This window comes from Sus scrofa, chromosome 13, assembly GCF_054392235.1.
Source record: "Sus scrofa isolate SSC_HxYL_T2T_F1_AM1 chromosome 13, Sscrofa_HxYL_maternal_Yorkshire_Landrace_v2.0, whole genome shotgun sequence".
NCBI lineage: Eukaryota > Metazoa > Chordata > Mammalia > Artiodactyla > Suidae > Sus > Sus scrofa.
This window is the reverse complement of record NC_139395.1, coordinates 63,529,215-63,552,096: the sequence shown is the minus strand read 5'-3', so window position 1 is coordinate 63,552,096 and position 22,882 is coordinate 63,529,215. Positions and strand designations below refer to the sequence as shown.

Genomic DNA, 22,882 nt, shown 5'->3' with positions numbered 1-22,882 from the left:
ATGTGTGTGTCTGGAGAGTGACCACTGAATGCTGTGGCCTTGCAAGCTAAAATCCTAATGAGGGTGGATGCATGAGCATCTCTGAATGAATTATAGGAGTTTATCCAAGGAACATCCTAACTACTACCTACAATGTATATGAACATCAGAGCCTCTTCCCCAAGCTCACTGGACTTCTATCCATTCCAGGTCACTTAATCATCATTTCATCTGAAATGATTAAGATTTTTTTCTCAAATGTAGTAGTGGGGCATGGGGAAAAGTGATACTCAATTTGATTTGATATGATTAAAAAATAAGGACTGTGATGCTTCTTATATCTGTTTGTCAAAAGGTAAAGTCATATCTATTAAGCTGTCTTGCTTATTTCCATATTTATTTTAATAATAACCCCAACGGCTTGATAAAAGTGATCCTTTCTTCCTTGAAGCTAAAAGGGGCCAAACTGTCTCTGAAACATATTTCAAAACAAGTCTCCCTCAAATAGCTGCTTGCTGTTTCAAGTCAAAGGGGAGAATTACCCAGTTTCAAATGGAAGTTACTGCCTAAGAAAATGAATTGCCAGCCTGAATTATTTCTTTCTTTCAAATGATATCTGGCAGGCTCCTTCTCTTGTGAGACATTCTGGGCAATACAGAGTGTGAACATAAGCCAAAGGAAGGACAGGGGTGTTCTCAGGAGAAGGGAGGAAAATAGGGAAAGCAAAAATTTTATTTCCACAATTGTAGGGTATTTTTTTTTCTTTTCTTATAAATAAGCAGGTAGCTTATTTGAAAAATCATATATTTCCCCATAATCTGCCTGAACTATCTGACAGCAAGCCAAATCCCTCCTACAGTGAGTTTTTCACCTCCTGATGGTTTCCTGGCCTCTGTCCCCCAAAGAAGCATCAGTGCCTCCCTGAACTTGAAGTCATCATCAGATTACTATGGGGCTCCCAAAATTATTTAATAGTAGCCTTCCAGAAGCTCCTGTTTGCCTATACCTGGTGGACAGATTTTTCTTCCAACCAAGGAGGAAAGTCACAGAGCATGAATGTTATGATCCTCAATTAAGAGTCCATTTAGTGTTCTAATGAGAAAGGTTTCAGTTCTCACTTCCATAATCAAATGCTCTTCCTTATCCAGAGACTTATGATTTGGCCACAGCAATTATATCAATTCAGGCAGTCTCTTAGGTAAGGCTAAAAAGTAGTCTGTTTTCTGAGTTCATTTATCTTAGGGCATCTTTCTCTGGCCCCAGTGTCCCCTATTTCCTTGGAACAATAAGAGAGCAAACTCACCCCCTGACTCTGGCCTTAAACTTTTTGAAGTGCTTCCTTTTCTGAAATCTACATTAAGATTAGCCTAGATTGGACAAATTTAAGATTAGGTATTAGTGGCTGCCTTATTTATTCATTGCTACATAAAATCAAACCAAAACTTAGTGACTTAAATAGCAATGTTGATTTGTTACCTCTGACAGTTACTGTTGGTCAGATTTTTGGAAATGTATCAGATGGATAGCTCTCACTTGAGCCTCTCATGCCATTTCAATCCTATATTGGCTGGGGCTATACTCATCTGAAGTCATGACTAGTGGCTAAAATGTTCACTTCCAAGATAACTCATTCGCATGTCTGGCAATTTGGTGCTGGCTCTTGGTTGGTGGCTCCAGTTCTTCTCTACAGTGTTGCTTTGGTATCCTCAATGATGGCAGCTGGTTTCCCCAACGTAAGCAATCCAAGAGAAAGGTAAAAGTTGTAATGCTTTTTATGTTCTGGCCTTGGAAGCTACTGCTACTTCCACTGTATTCCATTGGTTGGGGCACCTATGAGGTTTGCCCAGATTCTAGGAAAGAGAATAAAAACCCTACATTATTATGGAGAAGTGTCAAAATCACATTGTAAGAAGGGCATGTGAGATGAGATATATATGGAGCCATTTTGGGAAAAAATGATCTGACACAAGAGTTGATAAAAATTTAATGTGTAGCCTAAGGGTAATTGTTGAAAATGAGATTTTCCTAAATTTCTGAGAGTACAAAACCCTATTGAAAAAGCTTAAATGGATAATGTTAGAAAGTAGGACTGTCCCTTGCAATGTAATTAGGACAGCAACCAAAAATTGTATATGAGAGTTTCAGAAAGGAGTGAGATTTAGGGTCTGGTTTAGGAGATCTCATCAGTGTGAAGAAAAGACAAAATATTATCACGTACAATTTGAGAACATTCCACTCTTCTCTCGTCCCCACAATTCCTTACACAGAAGTTTCAATACTCATATCAGACAAAATAGACTTTAAAACGAAGGCCATAAAGAAAGGCAAAGAGGAGTTCCTGTCATGGCACAGTGGTTAATGAATCCAACTAGGAACCATGAGGTTGCGGGTTTGGTCCCTGGCCTTGCTCAGTGGGTTAAGGATCTGGCATTGCTGTGAGCTGTGGTGTAGGTTGCAGACACGGCTTGGATCCCGTGTTGCTGTGACTCTGGCATAGGCCAGTGGCTATAGCTCTGATTAGACCCCTAGACTGGGAACCTCCATATGCCATGGGAGTGGCCCAAGAAATAGCAAAAAGACAAAAAAAAAAAAAAAAGAAAGACAAAGAAGGACACTATTTAATGGTTAAAGGATCCATTCAAGAAGAGGCTGTTACAATCATCAACATATATGCACCTAATATGGGAGCACCAAGATACCTACAACAAATGCTAACAGACATAAAAGGAGAAATTGATGGGAATACAATCATAGTAGGACACTTTAACACCTCACTCACACCAATGGACAGATCCTCTAGACAAAAAATCAATAAGGCAACAGAGATCCTAAAGGAAACACCAGAAAAGCTAGACTTAAATGACATTTTCAGGACATTACATCCAAAAAAAAAATCAGAATATACATTCTTCTCCAGTGCACATGGAACATTCTCAAGAATTGATCACATATTGGGGCACAAAGCTAACCTCAACAAATTTAAGAGTATAGAAATTATTTCAAGTATCTTCTCTGACCACAACGGCATGAAACTAGAAATCAACAACAGGAATAGAAATAAGAAAAAACTTACTACATGGAGACTAAATAACATGGTACTGAAAAACCAATGGGTCAATGAAGATATCAAGAAGGAAATTAAAAAATACCTCGAGAATAATGAAGAAACAGCCAGTCAAAATCTATGGGATGCTGCAAAAGCAGTGCTTAGAGGGAAATTCATAGCAATATAGGCCTTCCTCAAAAAAGAAGAAAAATCTCAAATTGACAACTTAACCCACCACCTAAATGAATTAGAAAAAGAACACACAAAACCTAAAGTCAGCAAAAGGAAGGAAATCATAAAGATCAAAGAGGAAATCAATAAAATACAGATTAAAAAACAGTAGACAAGATCAATAAAACCAAGAATTGGTTCTTTGAAAAGGTAAACAAAATTGACAATCTTCTGGCTAGACTTACCAAGAAGAGGAGAGAAAAAAATCCAAATAAACATAATAAGAAATGAAAAAGGAGAAGTCACAATAGATACTACAGAAATACAAAAAACCATGAGAAAATACCATGGGCAATTGTATGCTAACAAATTTGATAACCTAGAAGAAATGGAAAGCTTTCTAGAGACTTACAGCCTGACAAAACTGAATCAAGAAGAAGTAGATCAACTGAACAGACTGATCACTAGAATGAAATTGAATATGTCATAAAAACACTCCCTACAAATGAAAGTCCAGGACCAGATGGCTTCACAGTTGAATTCTACCAAACATACAAAGAGGAACTTATACCCATCTTCCTGAAACTTTTTCAAAAGGCTGAAGATGAAGGAATACCCCAAAGACTTACTATGAAGCCACCATCACCCTAATTCCAAAACCAGACAAAGATACCAACAAAAAAGAAAACTATAGGCCAATAGCTTTGATGAATACAGATACAAAAATTCTCAATAAAATTTTAGCCAACCGAAGCTAACAACATATAAAAAAGATCATACAACACGACCAGGTGGGATTCATCCCAGGTTCACAAGGATGGTTCAACATATATACAAATCAATCAATGTCATACACCACATTAACAAAAGAAAAGTCAAAAACCACATGATCATCTCAATAGATGCAGAACAAAGCACTTGACAAAGTCCAACATCCATTCATTGATAAAAACTCTTACCAAAGTGGGTATAGAGGGAACATACCTTAACATAATCAAAGCCTTTTAGGACAAACCCACAGCAAATATAATATTCAATGGAGAAAAGCTTAAAGCCTTCCCACCAAAATCTGGAACATGACAAGGATGCCCACTCTTACCAATTTTATTCATCATAGTATTTTAAGTCCTAGCCAAGGCAATGAGACAAACAAAAGAAATAAAAGGCATACAAATAGGAAAAGAAGATGTAAACCGTACGCAGATGACATGATACTGTATATAGAAAACCCTAAGGACTCACCCCAAAAACTACTTGAACTGATCAACATATTCAGCAAGGTAGCAGGATATAAGATTAACATTCAGAAATAAGTCACATTTCTGTATACTAACAATGAAATATTAGAAAAGGAATACAAAAATACAATACATTTTAAAATTGCACCCCAAAAAATCAAATACTTGGGTATACGCCTGACCAAGGAGGTGAAAGACTTATATGCTGAGAACTATAAAACATTAATCAATGAAATTAAAGAAGATGTAAAGAAATGGAAAGATATTCCGTGCTCCTGGACTGGAAAAATTAATATTGTAAAAATGGCCATACTACCCAAAGCAATATACAGAAACAGTGCAATCCTTATCAAATTACTCAGAACATTTTTCACAGAACTAGAACAAACAATCCAAAATTTTATATGGAACCACAAAAGACCCAGAATTGCCAAAGCAATTCTGAGGAACAAAAACCAAGCAGGAGGCATCACTCTCTCAGACTTCAGGCAATATTACAAAGCCACAGTCAAGACAGTGTGGTAGCGGTACCAAAACAGACATATAGATCAATAGAACAGAATAGAGAACCCAGAAATAAACCCAGACATCTATGGTAAATTAATCTTTGACAAAGGAGGCAAGAATATAAAATGGGAAAAAGACAGTCTTTTCAGCAAGTATTGCTGGAAAACCTGGACAGCTGCATGCAAATCAATGAAACTAGATCACACCCTCACACCATGCATGAAAGTAAACTCAAAATGGCTGAAAGACCTAAATATAAGACAAGGCACCATCAAACTCCTGGAAGAGAACATAGGCAAAACACTCTCTGACATCAACATCATGAATATTTTCTCAGGTCAGTCTCCCAAAGCAACGGAAATAAAAGCAAAAATAAATCAATTGGACCTAAGCAAATGGACAAACTTTTGCACAGCAAAGGAATCCAAAAAGAAAACTTACAGAATGGGAAAAAATAGTTTCAAATGAGGCAACTGACAAGGGCTTAATCTCTATACAAACAACTTATACAACATGACAGCAAAAAGCCAACAACCCAATGGAAAAATGGGCAAAAGACCTGAAGAGACATTTCTTCAAGGGAGATATACAAATGGCCAACAAGCACATGAAACAATGATCAACATCAATGATTATTAGAGAAATACAAATCAAAACTACCATGAGATACCACCTCACACCAGTCAGAATGGCCGTCGTTAAGAAGTCCACAGATAGCAAATGCTAGAGAGGGTGTGGAAGAAAGGGAACCCTCCTGCACTGTTGGTGGGAATGTAAGCTGGTACAACCCCTATGGAGAGAGTATGGAGGTACCTTAGAAAACTATACATAGAACTACCATATGACCCAGCATTCCCACTCTTGGGCATATATCCAGACAAAACTCCTTTAAAAAGACACATGCACCTGCATGTTCATTGCAGCACTATTCACAATAGCCAAGACTTGGAATCAACCCAAATGTTCATCGACAGATGATTACATTAGGAAGAAGTGGTATATTACACAATGGAATACTACTCAGCCATAAAAAAGAACAAAATAATGCCATTTGCAGGAATATGGATGGAACTAGAGACACTCATCCTGAGTGAAGTAAGTCAGAAAGAGAAAGACAAACACCTTATGATATCACTTATATCTGGAATGTAATATATGGCACAAATGAAACTTTCCACAGAAGAGAAATTCTTGGACATAGAGAACAGACTTGTGGTTGCCAAGGGGACAGTAGAGGGAGTGGGATGGACTGGGAGCTTGGGGTTAATAGATGCAGACTATTGCCTTCAGAATGGATTAGCAATGAGATCCTGCTGTGTAGCCCTAGGAACTATGTCTAGTCACTTATGATGGAGCATGATAATGTGAGAGAAAAGAATGTATACATGTATGTGTAGCTGGGTCAGCATGCTGTACAGTAGAAAAGAAATAAAAGTTTAAAAAAAAGTTCTGATATAGCTTTTTGCCTAGGGAATCTCTGACTTCATAAGACAGGCTCTTTGGGCTTTTGGGAATGCAAACCTCAGAGAAAGGGGCTGGCACACTGGGGTTGGGGTAGAGAGTAAAATGGAAAAAGGAAGGAGAAGATAGAGGATTTAAGCCTCTAGTCATGAGCCGATCTGCTCAACTAAAGTAAGTGAGAATAAAAGGGCACTTTAGCCTGGGATAAAGGAGCAGTTGGGAGGGTACCTTGAAGGTTATTATAGGGCAGCTCTTAGCTATGGGGGTGGAAGAGGAATGAGAATTTCCCATGTTTGGACTGTGCATTTGTTCTTCTTTAATAATCTTGATGGATTTGAGCGAAGAGCGGGATTCCTTTCTAATTAGTTTTGCCCAATTTTGGAATGGGATTCATCCTAAAGACTGAACCACTTTGGTGTTGGGGTTCAAGTACTCAGAAATTAAATATGTGGTTAAAAGTATGGTCTCTGAAGTCACTCAGACCTGGGTGTATATCCTGGCTTATCATTTCCTAGCTGTGGAGCTTGGGAAAACTTTTCCATCTTCTTTGGGTCTCAGTTTTATCCCCAGTCAAATGAGGTTAAGCATTTATAAGTTTTCTCTATTAAAATGCAAAGTCTCCTGTAGCATTTTAAATACTAAACTTGATGTAGCCCCAAATCATATGACTTCCTGTGATTTGGCATCCAGGCAAAATCAGGGCTTTGAAAAGTAGAGTCCCTGAAATGGAATAATAAGAGAAGTTGCTTAAAATAGAGGTTCTCCAGCAAATCCAGGGCACAGGACTCCTCATTCAAGACAATTAAAGCTTTTCAGTCTTGCTGTGGAAACTGGGCCATTCCACCTGGCTCCTTGGCTTTTATTTGGCATATCTTTTGCATCAGGAAGAAAAATAAATTGTAAAAGAATCAAGTAGAATTCTGTAAAAAATATCTGATGCGTTCTGATTAGATTTTAAGTAGATATATAAAGTGAAAATAAAGGAGGAAACTGAGATAAAGTATCAACTTTCCCCCCAAACTTAATAGTTTTATTTGGGAAAATATCCATGTTTTTTTCTTTCTTTTTACTTAAGGCTTAGTTAAATGAAATTTATGCCCTCTGCTGTAAAAAGGAGGATTTTCAGTGTGATTCATACACAATTTGAAGTTATTTTTAAAGAGACTACTTTTTTTCCCTATCATTTTTCCTAACCTATAGGGTTATGCTTGAATCTAGAGTCTTACGTTGCTGACAGTAGTAATTGAATATGAGGAACCTGCAATGTTCTGAAGTATTCTTAAATCCTCAGATTACTTATTACTTCCCTCTCATCTTTACCTTTCTTCTCTCTATCTAGGCATCATTTTTATCACCATTATCTCTGCCATTTATTAGCCAGTCATAAGGCTTATAACATTTTATATATTCTCTAGTTTAATTTTTATGACAATCTCTGAGTCTCATATTATTAGCTCTAATTGAGTATTAGGAAAATATAAACCCAGCATATTTAATTAACCTGTCTAAGGCCCTATAGCCTGCAAAATGGCACAACTAGGATTTTTCTGATTCCAAAATTATGATTTCCCTCATAATATGCAAATACTGCATTTATTTTCAGCTCAATCACTAGAACTAACTGTTGACATTTTTGTCACCAAATACAGCAAGTAACACTTTTCAAGAATTACTTATTTAAAAAAATAACTAATTGATTATAATCACCTAGTGACTTTTTAAAGTGAAATGGACTTTAGAGAAGTAACTGGGTCAACTTTCTGTACAGTAGAAAATTGACAGAACACTGTAAACCAGCTGTAAAGGAAAAAATAAAAATCATTATGAATGAAAAAAAGAAAATTGAGCAGAATATATAGAGAATTCCATATATCTCCCCTGCCCAGTAACATTTTGCATTTGTGTGCTGCATTTGTTACAACTGATGAATTAGTATTGACACATTAGTATTAACTAGAAGCTGCAGTTTGCATTAAGGTTCTGTGTTGTACCATTCCATACATTTTGACAAATGCATTGTCATGTATCCACCATTACACGCTCATACAGAATAATTTCACTGAGGTAAGAATAACCTATTCCACCTATTTATCCCAGCCCCTCCACACCTGAGCTCCTGGCAACTGCTATTTTTATTTCCTCTATAGTTATTTCTTTTACTTAGAACACACATTTAAATTTTCTGCATGTCTCTTCTTGACTTAACAACTCATTTCTTTTTACTGCTGTATAATATTCCAATGTATGGATATACCACAATTTGTTTATTTATTCACCTGCTGAAGGACATATTGGTTGATTCTGGTTTTGGTTTTGACAATGATAAATAAAGCTGGTATAAACATTCATATGCAGATTTTTGTGTGGACATATAATTTCAACCCATTTGGATGAATACCTTAGAGTGTGATTGCTAGATCACACTAAATGTGTGTAGTTTTGTAAGACACTGCCAAATTTTCTTCCAGAGTATCTGTACTATTTTGCATTTGTACCAGCAATGAATGAGACTTCCTATTGCTCCACAGCCTCACCAGCGTTTGGTGTCGTCAGTAGTTTGCTTTTTAAATTTTAGCCATTCTAATAGTTACATAGAGGTATTTAAATACAGCTTTAATTTACAATTCCCTAATGATGTATGATGTTAAAAATGTTTTCACTTACTTAGCTGCCATTGGTATAACTCTTCAGTGAGATGTATATTCAGACCTTTTGTTCATTTTTAAATTGGATTATTTGTTTTCTTACTGTTGAATTTATGAGTTATTTGCATATGTAGATACAAGGCCTTTATCAGATATATGTTTTGCAAATACTTTCTCCATATATGGCTTTTTTCTTTATTCTTTTAAGCCTTATTCCTTTTTAAGAAGGTCCTTCCAAAGGACTAAAAGTTTGAAAGGTTCAGGTTCTTCAGTTTACCAAATGCTGCCAGTTGAAGCAAATAAATCAAATATCAAACCCTTCATTAAAGTAAATGGTTTTCAGTATTCTATAATTATTCTATAATTTAAAACTGACGTCTAGTTTCTAAATATGTGTGTACTTTCACCACAGCACTCACTTCACTGAAACCAGAGTACTTTTCATGTGGGACTGTATAATTGTCTTGCAAATAAATGAGAAATTTGAGTCATTGAGACTGTTCCTTGATCTGTGTTCCCTGGTCTCAGTTATTCTCAGGTCTTTTAAGATGAGGCATATCTGGGACATCATACTTGTTCATTGTGCATTCACTTTACAAAGAGCACTTTGATTATACTTCACAAAATTTATCTCACTAATCGTCACAACTATACAAAGGGGAGGTGCTGTTATACCCACTTTACAGTTAAGAAAACTAAGGCACAGATGTTTAAGCGACTTGCCCAAATTTGCCAGTAGGCAGAGAGCTAGGGTACAAACCCGGCCTGTTGGACTCATGAGCCACTGCCGCTATGTTGCTCTCTCCTGTCTGAAAAAAAATCAAACATATTTAGAGTCAGGCAGTTTAACTGAAGTTAGAGAAGCTCCTTTCTCAGTTCTACAAAAGTCATCAAGAGATTGCTTTTAAAGGATGCTGTTTACACACTGATATAGTTCTCAATAATTTATTAATCTATTAATGCATCTTTTTTTTCCTATTTTATTATCAGAGGGGGCATCCAAATAATAGAGAATAGGATGTTAATGGGTTTTCCACTCTTATTTGAGACTTTGTACCCTCAGAATGAAGAGGGGCACAAAGAGGAAAAATAGCCCACCCTAGGCCTTTCTTCATTTTTCTTCTAAAATATCCACTTAGCAAAAGATCCTCTCAAGTGCAAACTTTCATTCCCACCACATCCTGGCTTCAGAATCTTGTCCCTTTATGCCTGTAACTGACTCACTTCGTAACTCTAGCTGTCTCCTGGAAGCTGTCTTTCACACTATGGCCTGTCTTCATGGGCCATATAGAGAACCCTTGCCAGGCAACAAATAGACAGAGATGAGTATTGGCATCTGGTGTTAGTAAATTCTATTGTGAGGATATTTTCACATCATAAGACTGCAAATATATTATAGTTTTATTTCTCAAATATATCGTAATAATGAAACAGAAAAATGTATAGAGATCTATTTGCAGAAGTGTTGGAAGAGGTGAGAGTAAATAGAGAGATGAGCCAACCCAGAGTTTAACAAGTACAAGAAAGTGCTACTCCAGCCAGAACTGGAGGGCCCAGTGGGGAAGATGGTGTTTTCAGAGTTCAGGAGTCACAGATGCCTGGAAGGAGTTGGAACCTTGGAGGAGGAGCTGGCTTAGCAGACTTTGTGCTTGGGATGGTGAGATGAAAGCTGGAATTCTAGAGAATTCAATGAGAACTGGGGCTAAAGCAGGGGTCTCCCAGAGGGAATGAGGAACACTGAAGGAATATGTACTTAGCAGAAACTGGAGAGACAAGATGTTGCCTGAAGCCAAGCAGGGGGGAGAAATATCCTGGCTGCTCCTTTCTTCCTGCCCTCCAGTCTTTTAACATTGCCTCCCATTGGATGAACCTAGCCAGACACTGGTGAGCAAAGGAGCCTGGGAATTGTAGTTTCAGTGTTCCACTTCCTGGGATGCAGAGTGGAACAAAATACAGGAATGGATCTGAGCACAACCAGGCTAATGATCAGTACAGACACTAAAGGGAAGTGACATCTGAGAGACATCAAGATTATTATAGCTTATAAACAGAGGGGCCACAAAGTTTGGAAGCAAAAGAATATATACAGCACATGGTTTATTGATATTACCTTATAGTAATACATTCAATGTTAAATATATTCAATATTTATATATTGTGTATAACATATACAATATATAATAATATATAATATATATTCAGTATTAAATGTTATGTTCAGAATTTTGACCTTCATTAGTAGTTCATAGTTCAATGCAGTATGAGAATTGCCACAGTAATGGTATGTCATTGTGTTGCCATCCGTCTCTACACAGGAATCTGAGCTCTGTTGTCTCTCATGACTTGTTCCTCTGATTTTCATTGCATAAATCTGCATTTTTAGCTTATCCCAAATGAACTTCATTCAATCTGTCTTTAAAACAATCATCTATATTTCCATCTGCCTCATACACATTACCTTATTTAATTAGCTTCTGCTGAGCATTGAACTCCATCTCCAGTTTATTCTAGTGCAAAAATTTGAGCTTAGCTGCAGCAAAGTAAACTTTTTCCATTGTCACATGCCCAATTTCATGACAAGCAACTGAGGGCCTAGTGGTCAATATAAGTTGAGGAAATAAACTCTGTTGTGTGCCCTGATTCATTTCAAAATGGTAACTTGCAGTGCAGAAATCTAGAAATACATCTGGTACTTAAACAATCAAGAAGCAGGATAAGCGGTCCCAGAGAATCACAATCTGAACAGAAGTTTTGAAGTTTGTTCCTTACTTATCTAGAAGGAAAAGTTCAAGGAAAGAGGAATGCAGCCAGTTGTCAGCTCAAAAGTTAATCTCAGAATCTTCAGAGACCATGCATGGAGTTTAGGACCCTTGAACTATTTTCTCCTCCACCTTTATATCTAAATTTTTAGTTTTAATACTCATTTTGTTGTCCAAGCTATAAGCCTCAGGCTTCCTTACTCCTTATTGCCTCACACTTTCCTTGGCAACAAATGCTATAAATCCTACTTTCTTATGCGTTTCCCCCTTCCCAGTCTTGCTGTTTTGCTCACACTTCTGCACACAGCTGATCCTCATCTCCTCATGCCTCGTCCATTACAATAGCTTCCTGAATGTCCTCCATTCGATATATCTTCCAGTCTACATTCCCATGTGGTAAGTAGAATGATATTTCTAATATCCTGATCTAATCAGACAACTCCTTGGTTAGAACCTACAATGGTCCCTTGTCTTAGTAATTGAAGTCCATTAAGACTTGCCACTGAACACACACAAAAAAACCCTTACAAACTCTTGGGCGTGACATTCAAGACCATTCCTAATCTAACTCCTGCCTAATTTTATATAGCTCCTCTCTAGCAACTTCCCTCCATTCAAGTCTTTTTGTCATTCTAAGGAACCAAACCTAATTCAAAGGTGGTTCTTGTGTGGTTACAACTATTTTCAGGCACCTCTCTTTGTCTTCAGTGCTTTTGCTTAAGTATTTCTGGTGCTCTCCTTTTGTGGTACATGGTAGGATTGAACTTCCCCTTGTATCGGGTGTGTGTGTGTAACTAGTTCTGGCCAATGTGCTTTGTGAGGCTGTGATGTGGGTCTCTTCCAGACTAAAGCATCTAATCCCTGGTGCAAGACTTTATGGAATTCTTTCCCCCTGTCACAGTGTTTGCCAATGTTTAGTGCAGTGCCTGCTGTCAGTCTCCTTTCCTAGCAACAGGGCTCAAAGTTAAGTTCCAAGGTGATGGGCAGCATGAGTGAGGAATGAACTTTTCTTGTTGAAAGCTTCTAAGATTTGATGCAGGGATTGGCAAAGGTTTTCTATAAAAGTTTTGCAGATCATTTGGGTAGTTGATCTCTCTACTCCTTCTCCCTTGTGATCTTTAAAATTGTAAAAAGAACTTTTAGTTAAAGTTGTCCAGAAAAAGACCCTAGACCAGACTGTCCCAAGGACTACTGCTGGCCAACCCTTGCTAGTATAATTGGGTATATTTTGACTAAAAAATATAAAAAGACAGGAAAAATTGCATATAGTTCTTTCATCATTCCCTTTTTGTCTGAATCTGTCCATTCTTATTTATGTGTGGACTAGCTGTCTCTGCTTTCTTGCCTACAGATGGTCTCTTATAATCACCACAGGTGGCACAATATGGCTGTCCATGTCCCAACTTTCCATCTGAACTATCTCTGGTCTGTTAGTTTACATGTCCCAACTTTCCATCTGAACTATCTCTGGTCTGTTAGACAGTCTGATTGGTTACTTAACGACTGTATGTTGGGTAAGGTATTCCTCTTTGATCTAATTAGCATTCACAGTGATTAGCAAGTACATAGGGGCTTCCAGGGGCTGAGCATATGATATCCTTTCCAGAAGGGACCATGAACAAGTAACGTTTACAGATCTTTCTAGCACTTACTCCAACTTTTTGTATATGCCTTTTTCTAAAGTCCCCTTGTTTGATACATGTGGTACATGTTTCTTTTCCTTAATCTTTACTTGGCATTCTTCAATCCATATCTTAAGACTCAGCCTCAATATCACCTCCTCTCTGAAGTCTTTCATGAATCATTAATACCATTTCATGCCTATCATTCAACTAACAAGGCAAAATTAGCTACTTCTCCTCTGTATTCCCATAATACTTTATAGAAATGTAAAATTTCATATAGCATAATGCTTTCACATATATATCCCTTAGAGGGGGCCCAACTCTATGGGAGGGTCTATAGCTTACTCACTATCATGGTAGCTTTTCTGGCTGCAGGGATGCTACCTCCTAATCCTTGAGGAACACCATCTCATCATAATTTCTATTGTTCCATATTTAAATTTGGCATCCACATCTTAGGTCCTTAGTAACAACAATTACTATACAATGAATTTACAATATTTTTTAGCAAAACATAACCTTATAGAAATCAGTTTTCAGAAATGCAGAAATTACAAAATCTATATAGTCAGCCATGTATCAAACTTAGTCCCTCCAAATAAAATTCTAGCCTGAAGGGCAACAAGAATTAGATAATGACTGCCTGTAGCCTCAAATCACATGACGCTATTTTGCCTTGAGTGCAGTGCAATATTACGGATTTTTAGTGAGTTGGGATAGAGCTTCAGTTTACCAAACCGCCACCAGCTGGTTTAACTTTTAAAACATTCAAGATGCTAAATATGTCATGCCTTTTTGGTTCCAGAATTTAATATTTGCACTGATTACTTGCAGTTTCTGGAATGTAGGCAAACAGTAAATAGAGCAATATGGGTAAAATACTTATTTATTTGAAATTATTGTTTGGCAACACTTGAATCCTGCAATGTCATTTTTCATACATTTAGGAACTTTTTTTAGCACGTAATGTCACTTAAGAGTAGGATTTGTACTCTTAGAATATCATTTAAAATTTGAAAATGCTCCTTTTAGACATTTCAGTTGGAAAATAGTGTCAGAATAATCAATTGTTGGTTGACGATGAACCCATTTTGTTTACATGTTAGCACATCCTTTTTCTTTGCTCTCAGATGGGCAGTAAAATGTTCAGTTTGAGTATTCCCTGATATTATTTGGGAGGAGAGAAGCTTGTAGGATGATTAGCAGCTGTGTAGAGGCTGAAAGTTAAAGGTGATAAAGAGTAGCCAGGATGGGGAAAAAGTAGTGTTTGAGTTCTGGGGGAATAAGTGGAGAAAAGAAAAAGACCGAGATTGAAAGGCAAAGAAAGAGAAAAATGTGCCTAGAGAGAGAATACAGATTGAGAAAAATAAGGCACATCTTCCTAGGAATTGATCATTTACCAATGAGCGGCTGTTGGACTTTGGGATAAGTCTAGTTTGTTGAATGTTGTTCCCATGGGCAAGGACCCCAGGAGCATACATATCCTGTGTTGTGTCAGCCACACATTTCCCCCATGAGGTCCTCATGAGAGGTATATTCTCAGGAACAGTTATTATTGACAGGGTGCCTAGTGTCATTATGGTTGAACCTAAACCCCAAGGCAAAGTCCAGTAAGATACTTAGCCAAATTGAAGTTTCACTTTTCCAAAGCTGCTAAGACCAATCAGCCACAGAGAAAGCAGGATAACTCTGCTTTGGCACCCCATGTGCCAAAGGCTCAAACACAGGACTCTGGTCCAGTCCCCGTAAGGTAAGAAATGCTTGCTGTCTACCAGCAATGGGCAACAGTGCTGGACCAAGCTGGCCTATGTTCCCTCCCAAAACTACCTAACAGGAAAGAAAGACAGCTCCTAAGAAGAGACAGAGATTCCACCCCTGCAGGAATTGCCCTAGACTCTCACCATCTCTTTGGGATATAGGGAAGAAAGAGAAGTGAGACCATATTTACATATAATATGAGAGTTTATCCCCTCTGAAAGTCAGTCTATCAGTGTCCTAAAGTTTCAGCAAATCTTCCTTTCTTTGGAGGTCAAGTCTCTTGCTACTGATCCTAGAGAGGTAGGGATCAGGTTGGGGTGAAAAAAGGACAGTCTTGACTTCCTCTAGAGACAAACTCACTTAATTCTCTTAGGCTATATAAATATACTATGGGCAAAATAGAATAGTGTCTACCAAGTGCAATATTCATGCTATCCCAGACCTTTGTAAAGTCTGTAAATTGAATGAAATTTATGAATTGTTTGTATTCAAGCTTCTGACCTTGGATCCTAAATATTGCCAATATTTCCAAATTGACCACATTCCTGGCCCTGATATGATTGTTCTTCTTATAGCTGACTCCTTTACTTTGAGTATCTTATTTAAAGATTCCTCACTCCTTTTTAAGTGACCTTATATTTTTAACTCAAGTTTTGGATTCTTGACTTTTAATACAGTAGGCATTTGAGCAGCTTACATTTTCAGGTAGGAAAGATTTTTATTTTTTTATTTTTTTCAGCAACAACAAAAGAGCTACTTACAAGGGACCAATTTAGCAACATTCATTTCCAAAGTCATTTTCTTTTTATAGGCTGTAAATAAATTTGCAAAATCATGTAACTTCATGGTAATAACATGACTGGGAAATTACAAGGTAATTAAACTCAAAGCATCTAAGTATAGTACTCCAAGAATAATTTACTTCTCTGTGCCAGGAGTCAAGATTTCTTGCTGCTAAGCACTAATGCAAAATGAATTAGTAGGGAAAGTTCCAAGCTGCCACACTCCAGGAATTATGGGAGACTGCCTGTGTGGTTGCTAGATGTAATTGATGACTGCATGGAGTGGAAGCAGTGGTGTCGTAAGAATGCTTGGTGATGACTTGTTACAAAAGTTTATTGTAATTTTAAAGAAAGTTCTGTATTACGGGTGAAAGGCTACTATAAGGCATCATCATGCAACCTGGATGCATCCAAAGGTTTGAAAATGGAGGTGAGAGTTTGATAATGTAGCTTGAGTTAGTGAAACCACTGGAAAGGCCTGAAGAAGTTTTTTTCAGATGAAGATGGAGAGTTTTCAGATCACGGTTTGGCCAGACCAATCTCAGTGAAAAAGAATCCAAAGCCAAGCATTTCCCCTAAACCCTAAGGCCATCTTCCTGTCCGTAAGGCAGCTGGCCAGTAGACTGTGGCAGCCATCTTAATATGGGCACTGTTCTCTTGGACTGTCCTTATCTGACATGCCAGATGGCTGGCAGAAGGGGCCTCTCTCCCTTCTGAAAAGAGGAAAATACATGAGATCACCTCCGTATTGTCTGGCTGGGTCTCCTGAGAAGGCAATAAAGAGGATTATTACTTTCTAGCCTACTAAAGAGTCAGCATTGTCTATGGTGTGTTGTGGTTCAGTAGAGGTGACTGCAAATGTTCTAGGAATTAGAGTCAGTATTCCTACCTCAGGATGGCAATACCCCCAAGCTAAGGTCATGTCTCTTTGGAAGGTGCCTCTTTCATAGGACTTCTTTCTCAAAGCTCAGATTGCTTTACATGCATCTTACCTCATCAGACCTGGGGATGGTAATCATTCCACTCTTATTAACCCTGGGGTACTGCACTATTCCTTGTGGTTTCTCTCCTTCTGCTCACATCTTTTAAATATCTCCTTCATTAAACCCTCCTTGGCTTATCCTTATTTGAATCAACCATATGTTTCCTGTTGGGATGCTGACTAATATTCTTATTAATGGTTTTTTGGGGATACTTTTTGTTAAATAAGTGTTACTTAAGAGCATGTGTTCTATGGAATACTAATTCTAATATTTGTGGGTTTTTTAATTTTTGTTTTTGTGACTTGTGAGTTAGAATGTGGTCCATTTTTAACAAATGGTCCATGAATATTTAAAAAGAAGTTATGTTCTTCATGTGAGAGGCAAAGTTCAATATAGTCATCACATTAAACTTTTTTTAAAAAAATCAGATTCATCAACATTTCTAAGAGAAATTTTTGAAAATACCCCAATTTGAAGTACTCTTAGAACATAAATTTTCTCCCATAAAATGCAGTAACTTAGACTCTTTCTTTAGAAGCTTGAGGGAGTTGAAAATGTAAGTCAACCCCCTCAGGCTCCTAAAGAAAGAGACATTACAAACTCTGGTAAGTAGAAAAGAAGACTAGTGGGCAGGTGGCTGCTGGGCTGTGTGCTGAATTCACCTACAAGCTCAGTGTACCTGAGTCAGACCCTGAGAATATCAGGTTTCAGGAAAATCACATTTACCTACATTCTCGAGAGCTTTGCAGCACTCACATGTAATCAGACCTGCAAATGCTGTATCCACGAATGTCAAGTAGTTTATGCCCTACGAATCTAGTTGCCTGAGCCACTGGGCAAGGCACGCAATGGCCATGATGTGCGGATACAGTCACCACTGCCCAAGGACAGAGAGTGCTGGAGTCAGTGTCATGAGTAGGGCGTGGAGATTATGAGCATATCTGGTGTGTGGACCTCAAGGCACATGTGTGCTATGGCTGCAGCAAGCCTCTGAGGACAGGACAGCTGTGTTAATAGAAACCATAGAGGGAGGAGAAAGGTAGACAATCTGAAGATTTCTACATTTAGTTTTCTCTGGTCTTTGTTTTTGAAGCTGTTTCTGTAAGTTTAGTGTCTAATATACATCAGTATAAATTAAAACTTGAAATTGTGCTCAAATCTTTTATATGTTTTTAATTATTTTGTCTGCTTGATTTACTAGTGACTAAAAGAGATGTGATAACATTTTTTATTATGATGGTGCTTCCCACTTTCTGCCTAGAACCTCTTTTCTCACCAATACAACTTATGTGCTGTGCATCCCATTTCCTGATCTTGGTTCTCCAGGGTGGCAGTTATCTCTCAGTAACTTTCCCATAAATCATTAATTATTGGTAATGATTTAATATGTTGTTGGAATCCATAGGCTATATCTAGAAAGCCTCTTGACTTACAAATAGGCTCAGTTCTAAAAGATTCTATTCATAATGCCTTTTGCCACTAATGTTTTTGTGGCCAAATTTAATGTGCTTTTGATGGGTTGTGTGTCTTTGCTCTTTTTTTTTAGCAGCTTGCCTCAGTGAGCGTTCTAATGTAGAGAGTTCACAGTCAGAGTCTCTGCTGTATTTACTCAAATCATATATCTGCTCCACAATGAGGAAGAGATGGTATGCACGTTGGAGTCAGAACAGACATGTGTAATTCAGATCCCCTTCCGGAAAGGACTTCTTGCTTAGCTGTAAGATATGTGGTTAGTTGATAGCCACTAGCTGTTACCTCCTTCAGTGGACTCTAGCTTTTGAGCCAAGATCAAGCTCTTTCCAGGTTAGCCCCAACCCATGACTGAGCAGCACAGCAGTACCAGAGCTTAACATTTACTGCCCAGTGGAAGACTCCTCTAAAGGGCAATTTATGCTCTGCACAGTCTTGTAGGGCTGCCAGATCTATATCGAGTCTGAAGATCTGCCCTGCCTTATTCTGCCTCCTCCCTTTTCCTTTCACAAATGTTACTTTCCAATCAACCTTCTGCCCTCGTAACACATTCTTTACATCTCCTTTCCAGAGGACCCAACTAACCCCAGGGTTAACCAAAAAGATCCATTCCAATCCACCTATTTTACTATTTCTACATGCCACTTCTATAATCCTTCTGAAAAGACTAAAGATTTTATTTCCACCATGGAATCAGTCTTTATTTCAACCTGTGAAGTAATGTGCCCCACAGATTCCTCAGTAGATTCAGAAAACCATTGGTTCATAGTATTCTTCCAGCTCTTGTTCAATCTCAAGGCATTTTGCCTGAAGAAACTCAATAGCATGAGGGCACAGATGTTATATTACAGATGCCATTGATCTCCTACAAGGTACTGCAAGGAAAGGATTCATGGATTCCATCCATGGATTCCATTCCTCACATGGATCCAATTTGCGTCCATGTGAGGAAGCACCATGCAGGGAGAAGCAGTTTTTTCAGCCATGTTAATGCTAAATGCAAAGTGTTTGTTTTGAGAGTTAGAACTCCAGCTATTAGATCTCTTTTCTTGTTCTTAAAAAGCTTAAAATATAAGGGGAAAGCAGTAAACTGTTTTGGGTAAGGAGGGGGTCAAAGAGTGAAGTGAGGTGAACTGAATTCCAGGAAAGAGATACTTGGATTGTTAAGAAAATAGAAGGAAGAAATAAGGATAAGAACAATAAAATCTCTCTTTTAATTGTCCAAATCACTCAGAGGAATGGCATTATATAGTCAAAATGCAGATAAAGATAGTCTCACCATCCATGTCATATGGACTTCCAGACTTTTGATATTCTAATCTCATTCCAGTTGTAATATCCTAACATATTTGTGGATTTACCATGAACATACATGTTGGGCACATATTGTGGAATGTGGTTGAGTGATAGTGTAGGGCTAGTGCTGAGAGCCTGGTGAACCAATCCAGTGTGGTCTGTAAAGGCTTATGGGGTTCTACAAAGTGAGTCAATTATTATTCACCGTAACTTTCTCCTTTGATCCACAACTCAATGAAGCTGACCAGATCCCATTTTTAAGCGATTTCATTTTAGTTTCTGTATTAAGCTAGTAGCAGCTGGACCATGATTTCTCCCTTGTTGGGAATACAGTTTAGGAGTGTGTGTACTGGGGGCAAGGGGAGTTGGGAGTGATGGTGAGTTGATATTATAACAGAAAGTAATGAATTCACTAAGCAAAGATTGATTTATGTGTCAGGGGAGGGGTGGTGCATGAGTGGTAGGCAGGGGTCTCTATGAAGTTATCATAGACTCTGAGTGATTTGGAACCAGTCTCATTCCCTCTCCATATGCTCTAGAGGTAATTCCAGATGCTCTGGTAGAGAAGTGCCTGGAAAGGGTGAATGGGTCATCTTGTTGTCATTAATCATTTGCAGACAACTGGTTCCTGGAGCTCCCTCAGTCCTGCCCTGGCATGATCTCTAGTATCTCCCACCAAGAAGATGTGTGAAAGCTCAGTTCATTCTTGTGCATCTTTCTTTTCCAAATGTCAGCCTCAGAGACCATCCTCAGGAGGAAAAAAAAAATATCTATCCCTTATAGCTCCTTGAAATCAAAAGCATCCTTTATACAAGCATTTTTAGAAGAGGGTAGCAACACATTTTTTTACTTTGGGCAATCCACTTAATGTGTCAGGTGGTATATAAACTGGGGGTCATTGTAAATGGAGTTTGTGTATATTTATCTCCCCTGTTTCAGAGAATTGTTTTGCAAGCCCTTAAATGGTATGGCATTACTACTTATTTCTTACCTTATATGTCAGCACTTGTCAAAATGTGTTCCATGGAATACTGGTCCTTTGAGATGCTCATTAAGAAAGACCTTTTGATTCAATTTTGTCTTGGGAAGTGCTGCCCACCGTTGTTCATTCTTAGAGATTCACAGTGCAGATTTAAGGCTCCAAGTCATACAGTCAAGAACCGCATATAATTTTGTTTTACCTAGTGTTCCCTAAACTCTCCTTTCTATGTGTATATAACATTTATTAATATGCTGACATAGAGTTCTTACCACAGCTGTATGCTCAGGACATACAGTAAAATGCTTAAGAACCAATGTATTTAATACTTGGATTAAGTCCCAGCTATGTCATTTACTGATGATGGGACCTTGGACAAGTTTATTATTCTCTTAAACCTCAGGTATACCTTATTTTAAAAATGAAAATCATAGTAATACCACCTTGGAGTTGCTGCGAGATTCAGATGAGTTCATATATTTAAAGTGCTTAGTAGAAAGCCTAGCACATAGTAAGCATTCCATAATGTTTCCTATCATCATTTTGACTTTCTGTGTTTATCTTCAGAAAACAACATTGGCCTAATAATAACAGTGAACAAGAAGTGAATATAAATTTGTGGTTGACAAACTTGGTCATATATGCATACTTAATCTTCAAATCCATCTTAATGGATAGGCATTATTGCTGTTACATTCACTTTTTACATTTGGAAAGAAAGGCTAAGAAATTTGAGTATATTTTATAAGTAAAGGAAAGTGCCAGGAATCAAATATGGGTCAGGTGCCTTTTCTCCTGGATATAGTTGGTTTTCCAGTGGTTTCAAATTAAAATATAAAAACTGTCCATTTATAGTAGCTGAGAAGGTCTGCCTTTCCAAAGACAGACTTTGAAACCCAGAGATTAAAGATTATAAAATAGGAGTTCCCGTCGCGGCGCAGTGGTTAACGAATCTGACTAGGAACCATGAGGTTGCAGGTTCGGTCCCTGCCCTTGCTCAGTGGGTTAATGATCCGGCGTTGCCGTGAGCTGTGGTGTAGGTTGCAGATGCGGCTCGGATCCCGCGTTGCTGTGGCTCTGGCATAGGCCAGGGGCTACAGCTCCAATTCGACCCCTAGCCTGGGAACCTCCATGTGCTGCGGCAGCGGCCCAAAGAAATAGCAAAAAGACCAAAAAAAAAAAAAAAAAAAAAAAAAAAAAAAAAAAAAATTACAAGATAGAAACCCCAAAGGTTAATGATAGAAATCAGAAATTAAAGGCATGACAGTGGATGTAATTTAAGCTAAGCAAGTGGTACAGGAATCTTTTGAGTTATAATATTCCTGGGCTAGTATTGCAGAAGAATTAAGAATACTTACATGGAACATGAATACATTCCCCAAGTTACAAACTAAAAATCAGTGTAAATAATCTTACCAAGATTATTATGCCTTTTTGAATGCAAGAGAAAAGTCTAGATGTTGAAGTACTGAATCTCTATGACAGTTTGGTAGTTATGTGGAAAATGAAGTTAAATATTTGAGAGCTGGACTTGACTTGAAAAGAATTGATTGGTCTTTAGTGTAGCATAAATTTATGATCTCCTTCAGCCTTGCATAATCTGAAATTTAGAAAAATTATGTTATCACACTTGCAATTTCCTAGAAAATGTAGTTTGCTACATTAGTCCTGTACTTCCTCTGATTAGTATGGTACTGTCATTCTTGACCCATCTTTGGATCTCTAATGCTAGAATAACTAGGTGATCTTTGAGGCAATTTTTAGGAAGCAGTATCAAGGTTTCTATATTAAATGAGGCAAGATATTTGTGTAAAAGGGAGGTGGCATGGTTAAGAGCGTGGAGGTAGGGCCATAATCTCACTAATTTGCAATTGACCTCCAAGACAATCTCATCAGAGATTCAATTTCTAGTCAAAAGGGTTAACAAAATCAAGTAAAAAGCCTGTATAGATGGGGGGGTGGGAAGATAGGGGAAAAGATTTCATTTTGTCAGAATCACAGTGGTTCAATGGAGTGACATCAGATTTGTTTAACTTCACAAATGGAGAAGTCACATAAGCCTTTCCTTTGGGTCATTATTACTAGATCTTAGTGCCCCATGTTCTTTCCTTATGAACTACTTTGATTCTTTTAATTAGAAAATGGTATCTATTTCTTATTTTGCTTTGCCTGCCAGGGAGCTC

At 37.8% G+C, this 22,882-nt stretch overlaps 1 protein-coding gene across 6 annotated transcripts in view; it reads left to right on the top strand.

Annotated features, from left to right (window-relative positions):
* SUCLG2 (succinate-CoA ligase GDP-forming subunit beta) overlaps positions 1-22,882 on the top strand; it is a 929,415-nt gene that overhangs the window by 375,981 nt on the left and 530,552 nt on the right. The gene's annotated exons all lie outside the window — the stretch shown is intronic.